At 37.9% G+C, this 13,614-nt stretch overlaps 1 protein-coding gene across 1 annotated transcript in view; it reads right to left on the bottom strand.

Moving 5' to 3' along the window:
• The window catches only part of SHROOM2 (shroom family member 2), a 168,866-nt gene that overhangs the window by 99,959 nt on the left and 55,293 nt on the right, over nucleotides 1-13,614 (bottom strand). The window lies entirely within an intron of this gene.

The raw sequence follows: 13,614 nt of genomic DNA, 5'->3' as shown, positions 1-13,614 counted from the left end.
ATAAGTTTGAAATTGAAAGAGTGAACTAAAGTTACTTTATTTATTTATTTAAAAAATATATTTCATCTGTCAATCCCATAGGGAATGTGGCTAACAGTATCATAAAACAAGAAATTTAAAAACAGAATAAAACAACAGTAAAGCTTGTATAGAAATCAAAGAAGCAACAAGAGGAAGGCAAAGTATCAAATGGAGCAACTAATTCAATTTGGCCCCGAAGCAGCAGCATTTGGAAATGTTGCCTAAATCCTAGTAATGAGGAAATAAAATAAGCCTCCTTCGTAAGAGCTTCCACAGCCTCAGTGGAGGCTGTCTTCCACTATGAAGTTCCTATCTCGGGCAGGCAGACACCCACATTGCTCACCAAACAGCAGCAAAGCAGGGCTTCCTGTTACAAACTGAATAAGATGGCAGATTCATGTGACAGAAAGGCAGCCCTTATGATATCCTGGTTACAAACCTTTTAGGTTTTAAAGGTCAAAAAAGGACGTTGAATTCAGCCCAGTGGGGTCCAGTCAAATTTGCACAAAACTGAAATTATATGTTTGTTTCTGCATCTCCCATTAGTAACCTGGCAGTGTACTCTGGATCAGCTGTAATTTCCAAATCGCACTCTTCAAAGGTAGCCTACACAGAGTGCATTACAATAGTCCAATATGGATGTGACCAAAGATGTTTGGGACGGTGGTTATATCTTTCTTGCCTAGCAAACGATCCAACTGAAACACCAACCTAAGCTGCTAAAAGGTCCTCCTGGCTACTCTGTTCACCTGAACATCTAAGGAACAGCACCAGATGCAGGAGCATATCAAGCTGAGGATCCAAGGTTAGGGTTAGGTTGTCTAGATTAAGCTTGAGGTGGCTTGCCTGTACCCAGTCCATCACCTAACTCAAGATACTGTTCTGGATTTCCTTGCTGGGATTTATTTAAAAGGAGAGGGTCAGGTTTCAGTTGCATATTGATAACACCACACCAAGCCTTCAGACAACCTCTTCCACTGGTTTCAAGTGGATGTTAAACAGCATGAAAGGCAAGATCAATTCTTGAGCACCTCATAGACCAGAGGTGGAAAACCTACGGCCCATGGGTCTAATTTGGTCCATTGCTCAATTTCATCTGCAAGCATTTCTAAAAACATGGACCTATCATGGTAGCAAAAGTCAGGACATCTTTGAAAACATGGATCAGGGTAATCCGTGCTATTACCTCTCTCTAAAAACCACAACCTTAAAGTAAATTTTTACTTCACTATGGCCTCCAATTGATTTTTTGGGGTGAATGGGTCAATGGCCTGTGATTTAAAAAGACCAAAGGCCATAGTAATAGCATGGTCAATGGTATAGAACATCATTAACAAGTCCGGAGGAATCAACAGTATCCTTGTCTATCTCTCATTGCAGGTCATCCACCAGGAACACCACTGCCATCTCCATTCCGAAACCTTGATGGGTATCAAACTAAAAAGAATTTACATCATTTTACTGTAGTTATGTGTCAACACGCTAAGTAACTCTATGTAAGGGCACCTCTGTTTTAGAGTTTTCTTCTGTTTTGTTAAGGTTACAGATGCAACCTGGTTCTATTTCAATTTTGTAGTAGACTGGAGTGGGAAGAAGGTAAAAGTAGTAAGTCTTGTTTGAAAGGTGTGAAGTTATTTAGAGCATCTCTAGGAAAGATATATATTCCTCACTGGGCAGTTTGTTCAGCATCAGAGCTGCTGCTCCAAATTTCTTCAACAACTTAAGTATGACAGATATCTGTGAAGAGAAGGGCTTTTTGTTCGGTTTTCGCACCAACAGTGCATAAATCTTCCATAAGTGTTCTGTAAGGACGCCTATTGAGCCCCAACAATAAAGACCTGGCTTTGATGCAAAGCCCTTGGCACAGGCTGAGGGCTTCTTGAGTTGTTTTATTTTCTCTTCAGCTTTTTTAAGTCAGTAATTGCTTATGATTTTGAGGATAGGATTATTTTTTGCTATTCTATTTGTAATTACATTTTCATTGTTATAATATCATTTTTTACTTTTGGCTCTAAACTGATCTGGAGCCCCTCCCCCAATTGTCTGGGATATATATTTTTACAACTATATTATACAGTTACACACACCATAAGCAAAAGGCACAGATTTTGTCATCCAAAACTGAAAAAGGAATCAATAGCTTGGGAGGATCCTGAATCCTAAGCCTTCCAAAATCTGCATTTGTTTTTAAAAAATTCTTAAAATGCATTCCTATATTACTTCTGAAGTGTTCCTGAAGTACAGGGGCTGTGACCTGGAATAAAATGCAAATAATGAGAAGAACAACTGAAATACTGAACAAGTGGGAGCTTGGAATGTCTTCCAGAGGTGGGAAAAAATCTGTAGTAATATACCGTTTTTGTGATCTAGGGCCTATTCCTTCCAAGGTTTTAAGAGGATCAGAAGCTCAGAATTCAGTATGCAAACCTACACACAAATCAGCTGCAAGCCTCAACCCGTGACAAAAGCTGCAAGGGCAAAATAATTATTAGCATTGCCTGGCTTGTACTATGTCAAGAAGAGATTTTGAACAGAGTTTCTCTAACAAGAATCCATTGCCTAGGTCTGCAACGAAACTTGACTGTTCCCCAAGAACAATGTTGTGTTTTTTTTTTTTCTTTAACTTTTACTGTTGGCAGCACACTGATTGCAGAGCACAGAGCGTTCGGTTACCCCCTGCGAGCATTTTCCTTCAGCAGGGGGTGGGGCAACAACACATTCCACATATCACATGGCCAACAGTCATCCACAATAGTACAAACCACAACACAGGGATACAAATAAGCCTTCCCTGAACCCAAAAGTGTTTTTCCACGACAGAAACTCAATAAAGAGAAGTGGGACAAATATTTTAAAGGGGCAAAACAGGCTGGGCTTTTTAAAAGGAATATTAATTTCAAAAGACTATGATCCATGTTGGAAAGTCTGAATGCAACTATACTTTGTGCAAAGAAATGCAATCTCCTTGAATTACACAAGGAAATCATTTAAGTATCAAATCTCTAAGGAAATCTTCATTGCAAGGAAGGAATGCAACGGATGTATTCATCCATTACCTACTATTTCTTGTGCTGTTTAACTTACTACATTTTAACTTACCACATTTTTCTATTGTTTCTGATTTTTTTTCTACTCCAGGCATGCATATGCTTTGCCATATCTGATTACTGTTTATAATGTGCACTTTGCCTGAAAAGAAAAGGAAGATCTTTCTGTTGCCAAATACTTCCATGAAAGCTATTGCACAACCGCTTTGGGGGCGTTTAAAGGAATATATAAATGTCTCAGGAGAAAGAAAATATTTTTCTACTTCTTAATATTTACCAAACACACACACACACAGTGAACATGTGAAGGCAAAAAGGGAAAACGGGAAGGAGAGAACTGGCATCTCTTTTGATTTACATAGAATGTGGAGTTATAGCCCATTTACTTGAAATCATGAAGCTTTGTAGCTGCTTTACAGACAAAAAAATCCCATCATACAGAAATAAGTTTCAGTTCGTTTTATTTAGCTGTACTTCCAGAATTTTCACCTCAGCAGACCAATGGCGAAATCAACCATTATACAATTGTGCTGACTTGTGTGAATAACAACTCACAAAAGTGGTCTGTGCATGTAACATGGAAGTGAATTCCTGGAAGATCAGAGAATGGTCAAAGGACACCCACACACAAAATTACTCTCTCAGTGTTAGAGCTAAGCGGGTTTTATCCTGCTCAGCATCCAGACGGGAAACTGTTTTGGAGATCCAGGTAAACAGTTCTCTAAAAGTCTACAGGGATATCAATGAATAAAATAGAATACTGTTTCCCAAAAGACTACAAGGATAGAATTGAAATATAATACATATAACTCAATCACAACTTCCGTGAGCATGGTACGCTAGTGCTATGTAAATATATGCTTTCACATCCTTCTAATGCATGAATAATTAAGGGAGAGATGAAAGTTCTTTCCTCCACCTAAGGTCTTCATCACATAAGGTCTTGCTATGTTTAGCGATGGTAGAACTGATCATTTGGTACTGTGTTTTGGTGATAATCATACCTACAGTTTCCAGGAATCTGCTGGGTGGTGAGAGTGTCATGCCCATTCTTCTGATTTAGTCCAACTAATTACCCCCAAATAGAACACAGTTTACCTTTTGCATCCCCCAATAAGCTCATCCACCTATGGACAATTCCACACAACTTTTGATCCACTGCCAAACTGCTCTGAACAGTACATTCTTCTTCATGTTTAACCTAAATCTACCATTCTGTTTTTTTAAAAAATCGCCTTCCTGGCCTCAGTGGAAAGGTTAACAGAAATTCTTTTCTCAGCCAAAGATAGTCAACAGATGCCGTATAGTCTTCTACAAGCTAAACATACCTAGTCCCTTCAATTTATCGCCATAAGATTGCCTTCCATATCCTTTAACTGCTTCAAAACTCTCTTCCGAAGCTTTTCTAACATCCTTCCTAGAACTGTCATGCCCCAAACGGAACGATTCAGGATCAGAAAGGATGTTGAAGAAGGAAAGCAGTCAGTGCAACCAATGTCCTTTTTTTGGTTTTAAATGCAACGCATACACCCACTCACTTAATCAGAAAATTAAGTAAACCAAAATTTAAACAGCTTTCTATAATATTACAGCTATCTACCAGTATCTAAAAGAACTGCATCAGACTTACTGACTTTTAATAGGTTGTCCATGATGCTCAGTTGAAAGTAGAAGAGAACATAAGAACATAAGAAGAGTCTGCTGGATCAGGCCAGTGGCCCATCCAGTCCAGCATCCTGTTCTCACAGTGGCCAACCAGGTGCCTGGGGGAAGCCCGCAAGCAGGACCCGAGTGCAAGAACACTCTCCCCTCCTGAGGCTTCCGGCAACTGGTTTTCAGAAGCATGCTGCCTCTGACTAGGGTGGCAGAGCACAGCCATCATGGCTAGTAGCCATTGATAGCCCTGTCCTCCATGAATTTGTCTAATCTTCTTTTAAAACCATCCAAGCTGGTGGCCATTACTGCATCTTGTGGGAGCAAATTCCATAGTTTGACTATGCGCTGAGTAAAGAAGTACTTCCTTTTGTCTGTCCTGAATCTTCCAACATTCAGCTTCTTTGAATGTCCACGAGTTCTAGTATTATGAGAGAGGGAGAAGAACTTTTCTCTATCCACTTTCTCAATGCCATGCATACACTTCTATCATGTCTCCTCTGACCCACCTTTTCTCTAAACTAAAAAGCCCCAAATGCTGCAACTTTTCCTCATAAGGGAGTCGCTCTATCCCCTTGATCATTCTGGTTGCCCTCTTCTGAACCTTTTCCAACTCTAGAATATCCTTTTTGAGATGAGGCGACCAGAACTGTACACAGTATTCCAAATGCGGCCGCACCATAGATATATACAACGGTATTATGATATCAGCTGTTTTATTTTCAATACCTTTCCTAATTATCGCTAGCATGGAATTTGCCTTTTTCACAGCTGCTGCACACTGGGTCGACATCTTCATCGTGCTGTCCACTACAACCCCGAGGTCTCTCTCCTGGTCGGTCACCGCCAGTTCAGACCCCATGAGCGTATATGTGAAATTAAGATTTTTTGCTCCAATATGCATAATTTTACACTTGTTTATATTGAATTGCATTTGCCATTTTCCCACCCATTCACTCAGTTTGGAGAGGTCTTTTTGGAGCTCCTCGCAATCCCTTTTTGTTTTAACAACCCTGAACAATTTAGTATCGTCAGCAAACTTGGCCAAATTTCAAACTTGGATCAAATTTCAAGCTTATCAATGTCAATACACAGACCAATGATGCCTTGCCAGTACTTCTGGATGCACCACACACAGAGTGGTCAAACAGAATGGAACTTCATATATTATTGTTTTTTTCCAGCAAATTCTTTGTTTGAAAAAAGACAATAGAGGTCTTGGGTATAAAAAGTTGCCCTTAAATGTAGAAGGGCCAGGTTTGCATGTCTACTCAGTGAAGGATTTACTCAGAGACATTGGGACAAGCAGAAGACAAGTATTTCAAAATATGAATAGTGACCGTCTATTTTGAAGATAAATAAATGCTAGTTTACTTGTACAAAGTGGTCTACAGGGCACCTCATGACAACTGCTGCTGTGCCTTCCACTCATGCTCTTATCTTGCATTATACTATGCACAGTGTCCATTTCTCCAGTTAAAAAAAGACCTTAGTGTTAAAAGCCTTTGGCTTAAACAATGTTTTCCAAAATGTGCTCACTTATTAAGATGATTTATAAGGAAATGAAGTTTTTAATTATTCATTAAAAACTTAAATCTAAAGACAGGCTGCTTTGTACTTAGTGTATTTCATGAAATAATAATTAGATATATAAAATATAAACAGTTGTATGTTGTATAATGTTAATTCCCTCCCCTTTTTTTAGGGGGGGTCGAGGAGAAAAGCAGCTATGCACAAAAGGGAGAATAATTTAATACAGAAATGCAAGTGCTGGACATTCCAAGAATAGTTACAAACCTATTTTTCCAGAGCTGATAACACACATGAGACTGAGAGAAAGGGGTGATAGCTGCAGGTTTAAAGAGATGCAGGTTGATAGAGAAGCTTCAGTTTCAAAGAGGGGGGACTATTAGCTTATCAGCTTTCATTGGTTAAGCTAAAGTGCCCACATTCCTCTATAGACACCTGTATAAACAAGCAGGAGGCTGAGTGCGGAAGCACAGTGTCACACACTATCTGGTTTCACATGAAATGATGACTTTGTATCAGGTTCTTGTCCTTGGAGATTTTACTTTTTTGTTTCTTTTCAATAATCTCCAGCACAGGAAAAAATAGTTTCAGTTATCAGCAGTTCTTTGTTATCATCCATGACCTCATGAAAAACAAAAATAGATTTGGAACATCTGGCCTGAACTTTTGTTTTTCATATGGTTAAAAAAACTGTTAGCATCTAGAGTTATATTATTACTCAGGCTTCCCTTGAATGCCCTTACTTCCCTTGAATGCATGTTTAACTTGTATATGAGTACCACAGTAAAAGATAACTAGCCAAAAGAACTCCACTTAACAAGGGAAAAGATCTAGAATTAAGGTTAATTAAGAATTAAGAAAGGATTAATATCCAAAATAAAAAATTTAAAAGTGTGGGGGGAAAGTTAACCATAAAAGCCAGCTAGCCACCAGCAGTAACTCAAAGGCTTTAATGGTAGACCATTACCTGTTTCATAAAGGCCAATATCCAATTTGGTTTCTAAAAGTATGTAATATATGAAATGTACCTCTTGATTCTGTGCATATCTCAGCAGAATCTGCCCTTCAGTTAGTTAAGACATTACAATAGATTGTATGGAAGTAACCAATAATGTTGGTGGGGCACTTTGTGTATATTTGGAATACCCTACCCCAAGAAGTTTGCTCTTCTCCCTCCCTGTTGGTTTTCCAAAGACTCCTGAAAACGATCTTGTTCTGGAAAGCCTTTGGGAGGGACTGAAGGTAGAGCCTGATACTGATTTTATGCCTTCTACATTAAATTTTACCTATGTAGTTCCCTTAGTTTCAATCTCTCTCTATATGTATGTGTGTGTGTGTGTATTTTATGTATTTTATTTGTATTTTATGTATTTTAATTTATTTTAATGTTTTTGTGATTTTACTGTTTACAATTTTATTATGTACATATTTGATTTGATTTTTGTAAGCCGCACTGAGTGCCCTATTATAGGGTAAAAGAGAGAGATAGAAATATTTTAAATTAACAAATATTTTTGGAGAACACCTCAGGGATTCCTTTTGGAGAAAACCTATGCTTATAATCTTCATATACATGTAAACTGGATCCATTTGTAAAGCAAAATACGTCAAAGTCTAATAGTGATGAATAGCCATCTCCTCTGTCTTAGGCTGCTTTCACACATGGGGCTGATTACATTAGTTTAACGGATTAAAAAGGTAGCACTTCTGTACCAATTTCTAAAATTCCTTTTACAGTGCAGTACCTTTTGTGTTAAGGAACAGCAGCTTTTTCAGCTGATATACTGGCATTTGCACAACTCTCTTTCCCATGGCTTGTTTTTCCCTCTCACCCATTATACACATGCACATTGTTCCCCACTGTGTAAAAGGTCTAAGATCTCATCCCATTGCAATGCAAGCTCCCTTTAAGATCTGACTTTTAAAATTAGTTTAGCTGTATCAACGCAGGGGTGTCTCTGGGAAATGCTGCTGCTTTCTGTGCTGATGCCAGAATACCGGTACAATTTTTGTCAGGCAAAAAAACCCCCATGTGACTAAAGGGCAGGAACACACTGCATGCTGGGATGCCTGTCACATGAGCAGCTGCACCTAGCAAAAAACTCTGGGTTCCCAGCCTTGCTAACAGATTATTTCTGGTATCATTTATCATGGAAATTTGCACTAAACTTGCACTACACTACACTAGAATTCTGGAGCTAGCTGTATGTTGTGTGAAATATCAAATATAATGCACAAATTACCAGGTAAGAAATTGTCAAAATAACAGAATGTGAAAGCAGCCCAAATTTTGTGTGGAATAAAATAGTAAAAGTGAACCATAGTAAAACAATAGTAATAAAATAAAGCAGTAAAATGAAACAATGTCCAAATGATGACCTGAACATCATAAATTAAAAAATGGACAAATTAAGTGAAATTCATTTGTCAAGGTTGTTTCATCACTGGCTTTCTACCTTAATTTCTTTAATTCTTTTCTTTGTTGCAAAGCTGAGCTAATTAATACTATAATGAAGTAACTTTGAGGGCAAATATTGATCTATTCTGCATATCCTCTCTTTTCTGCATTTAAAATCTCGTAACCTTTTGCCTTCACTCTGCACTTAATAGGTTGCTTTTGAATGGGCTTCTCTGTTGCCTCTTGCAACAATGTATCAAATGCACTAACACTATAGATAACTGTTTCCAGGTGATATATGATAATGAATAAATTGCATTATAGGACAGTAATGAATTCTGTTAATGAAAACATCTTCCCATTTGCTTCTTCATTCACTCTGCAAAAAATTATCATTCTGCATTATGTCTGTTATTCTTACTTCCCATTCACTGCTTATCAGGACATTTATCTGCATGCCTTTATCAAATCCAGCCCTTCCTAACAGTGTTTGCTGTGACTTTCAAATGCCTTTCCCTACATAAACAGAATGAAGCTTCCTTCAGATGTGCACATTTTTAAAGATGAGGAGGGGCACATGCATTTCAAATGATATTTTTAAAAAACAAGTTAGCTTGAACAGTGAACATGCAGTGAACTTCAGCAAAGACAAGCAAAAAAATCAGTCAACTAACTCATTTCTTCTTTAGGCTATACTCGAGAGTGATAAATGTACAAAATTTTACATACAGACAACTGTACAAAATTTTGCACAATTCAAATCACAGAAGTACTTTCACATCTTATGCATTCAGCTACAGCTACCACCAAATAATAAACAATGCTTCCACACCTAAGAACCGTAAGTCACCCATAAACACCCCCACACTTCTCAGTTATATTCCTTCCAGTCAGAGTACTGGTCCTTTCCTCTCCCCCAATCTCAGTCCCTCCAGATTATTTTCCCACTGCATCTCACAAGAGAGCCAACGACATAAATAAGATTCACCTTATTTACATATAAATGAGACAAAGATTTCAGACTTAAGGGCAAGTTGGCAGAGCAAGATCTCTAACACATCTTTAGCCCACAAGGTTAACTAAGGAATTTTCTCTTTCAATTCTGTTCTTATTAACTCCTCATATTCCAGGAGTCACACACAAATGTTTGGGGATCAAACATGGTTCTGGAGCTGTAGTTTAGCTACTGCTGATATATGTTACCAATTTCCTGATTTTTCTATTTAAATATATCGCCATACAATTCAATAGTTCCTCAAAGTTTCAAATTAATATATTTTTTTTAAAAAAACCCTTGAGAACAGATTTCTTTTTTTTTAAAAAAAGTATCCTTTCAACTTGGATTATTACAGCATTCCTCGGAATATGGTTCTGAATTTAAGGCAACTGTTAACCTTTCTGTTACAATTTACTGGACACTAACCCAGGTTATTTATTTATTTTTACAAAAAGTGACTTCCCAGGCTGAAACCAAAACCAACAGAATTTCATCATCTATTATGAAAAGTTTTAAACATTTGAAGAAGAAATAGGAAAGTATGTGATTGTAAAGCAAACAAATGTAGCAAGAAATATTATTCTGAGCCAATGAAAAATGGAAATGGACTGCCTTCAAGTCAATTCCGACTTATGGCGACCCTATGAATAGGGTTTTCATGGTAAGTGATATTCAGAGGTGGCTTACCATTGCCTTCCTCTGAGGCTGAGAGGCAGTGACTGTCCCAAGGTCACCCAGTGAGCTTTATGGCTGTGTGGGGATTTGAACTCTGGTCTCTCAGGTCGTAGTCCAGCACCTTAACCTCTAAATTTTCATTACATATTTACACTAATCAAAATATTAATTATAATTTTTCTTGGAATGCTTTTAATATTGGGGTACAGTGCAATTAGTTTTTAGTTGTCTCTTTAATTCTCATGAATTAGACTTCCTTTTTGAATCTGGCTACAGCAGCCACAAACTGGAAAACAAACTGAATACAAATGCCATTTTTTTATCAGCTGCATTTTCACATCTGGAATATTACCTTTGTGACCTTAATTTCAGAACATAGTTTATGGCTTGACTGAACCACCACTTCTGAGAAGTCACCCCTGCCTCCTGTGAAACTGAACCACCTCATTTTTCTGACCCTCCTAAGTTTTAAGAATGCTCCTGAACCACCCTTTCTTTTAAATATAAAGTTTGCTACCCAGGTTGTGAAAACCAATATCTTCTGAAAACAATTTATAAAGTTCATATTAATTTCTTTTCCATTTCTTTTCCTTGAGCCTCTAACCTGGAGGAGAGTTGGTCAAACATGGTTTACTATTGTGGTTAATGTCTGTGATTTGTACCAGCAGGAATTTCATCCACAATGTTTCACTCAGATATTTGTGTTCCTCCCAATCCACTTCAGGAAAACCACTGTTACCTTATGACAACAGTAAAATGAACCTGACAGATGTTCTTGATTAAAACATGTGTTACAATTAAGTGGAAGGATTTTGGCTTGCAATGCTTCACCATATTTCTTTAGTCACTTGAAAGAAAGAAAAAAAGAAAAAAGAAAAAAGAAAAAAGAAAAAAGAAAGAAAGAAAGAAAGAAAGAAAGAAAGAAAGAAAGAAAGAAAGAAAGAAAGAAAGAAAGAAAGAAAGAAAGAAAGGGTTGCCAAATAATCTTCTGTGTAAGAAACTACAGGCTCCTGCGAGTCCTCCAACTCCAGTGACCCACCATCCTCACCAAGACAGATTATTGACAATGAAACAAAACCCAAATGCTATGAACAAACTGTATTGTTTATTGTGCAGCAAAATTTCAGTATCTACACTAGAAGGATCTAAAGGTTCTGCTTCATTTGGTTAGTATTTATTTTATGTTATATTATTATTGCATTTTTATATCCCTTTCTTTCAGGAGTTCAGGGAGACATAAAGAGCCCCCTCCCACTTTTATCCTCACAAGGTAAGGTAAATTACTGATAGCAATTGGCTGGCCCATGGTCATGCAGTGAGTTTTATGGCTAATTTGAACTCAGGTCTCCTCATTCCATAGGATCATAGGGGACTGCTGCAGTTTCACCAAAATAGAAATTAACCTCTATCCATAAAGGATTGATACTTAACACAACAACATAAAGGGTGAGATAATTTGGCAAGGACTCACTTAAGGACCCACTGACCTTTCATGTTAAAAAAAGAATTTTCTAAACCAAAAGCAAACTTTTGATAAGCAGGTATAAGAACTACTGAAACAAACATTCCCAGAAAGGAAAGGAAAAGAAGAGGGTGGAGGAACATAGGCAAAAGAGATGGATGTCTGGAAGCACTCACTTTTGTTTTGAACCTGGACGCCAGTAGACACAAAAAAGAAAGTGGAAGACTGCCACGTGAACATGGCTAAGGGTCACTTAAGTTTAGGAAGCATGAAGCAAAAAAAAAAGGCACAAGTTTGCATTCTTTCCCCTTGCACACTGAAGCCAGCAGGGGCAATCTCGCCAGATGTGGCAAGGTGTGGCTCAGACAGCAAATGGTCTGAACGACTGATAGACTGTGGGGCTACATTTAAAACTGGACCAGACTCGCTAAGATCAAACACTTTTAGAAGAGTGCTGCTCCAGCATTTGTCTGGAGTGAACGGATTCCTCTAAACTATACTGGGGGAGACGTGTGTTAAGACTGGCCTGCTTGGGAGTTAACGTGGATGTGTTCATTTCAGGAGGGGGCTGGACTGCCTTCTGCAGTCCATGTGTGTGGTGGAGGAGGGTTCTTCTGGGCTGCAGAAAATCCTGGGGATGGCTTTAGGAGTGTTAGGATGGGGGGAAGTTACCTCCTTACGAAAGGGGATGGAAGCCTTGGCTCCTCTAGGAAAATCTTTAGTGAGACATAAATCTTTCTGAACAGTGATTCAGATTCATCTAATCCTCCTTATCTTTCCATTGATGAGGGAGAGGGACTGTGGTCCTGGGATATGACATACTGATGCAATTTATTTATTTGAAGCTTTTTCATACTGCCTTTTATCAACAATTTCAAGTCAGTTTACATAGATTTAAGTAAAAAAACAACAAAGAGGTGTTGCCTCTTGAATTACAGTGAGTGGGAGGGGATGGCAGTAGTTCAGTATTTTGCATGTTACACCAGAAAAGATACTGTTACACTTGAAAGGATTAGGGAGGCACTAATATAATCTAACTATTGTGGTTTCTTAAAATTCAGTTCAGTCATTAACTTTTATTTTCTATGCTATAGTACTATATGAGCTAATCATATTCCCCAGCTGGTTTTTAATGGGATTTAAACAACGCTATTATCTTATTAGATCTTGTTTGGAGGAGCTATGTTCCTACCACCTACTCTATCTCCTTCCTCATTGAGTAAATAATGCATAATGCATCTCCAGCACTTGGTAAGTGTAGCTGCTTCACATCTGACACAGGCAACAGCAGGCATCTTTGTACTTTTGCTGCTTTGACATGAGCTGTTTTTGACTTCTGATGAAAAAACAGAGGGCAATTTTTAAATTAAATAAATATAGTGGTAGACTGAAGTGGGAATAATTAGTCTTCAAGAATAATCTGGGGTGTGGATTTTTTTACATAATCTGCTTAAGATCTCTCAGAGCAGCTTCCCAACTGATTTGTTAAGGGAGGTCCTCTAACAAGAGTTAACAGTGTGAATAATTTAAAGTAAGGTTTCTAAGGTAGATAAAACCTGTTGCCACTGTAATCAAGGCCTAACCAGGAAGGCGTAATGATTTCACTACATTATCAAACTATGGTCCAATATTAATCCTTTAATTCTGTATTCCCACATTATGTGTAATGAGAAATAAAATTAAAGTTAAAAAATTACATGGGTTCTGTGAGACCAAGCACAAATCAATGGAGGCTGCCTATTGTATCTTTGCACAAATCAAGAATGCAAGTCCAGTGCAGTCAGGAGGTAAACAGTGACATGCAGAAATACATGGAAGAAGGGGCTCTTCA

The sequence above is a fragment of the Rhineura floridana genome, chromosome 5 (assembly GCF_030035675.1).
Source record: "Rhineura floridana isolate rRhiFlo1 chromosome 5, rRhiFlo1.hap2, whole genome shotgun sequence".
Lineage (NCBI taxonomy): Eukaryota > Metazoa > Chordata > Lepidosauria > Squamata > Rhineuridae > Rhineura > Rhineura floridana.
Note: the sequence above shows the minus strand (reverse complement) of the source record. Positions and strands in the feature narration are given on the sequence as shown.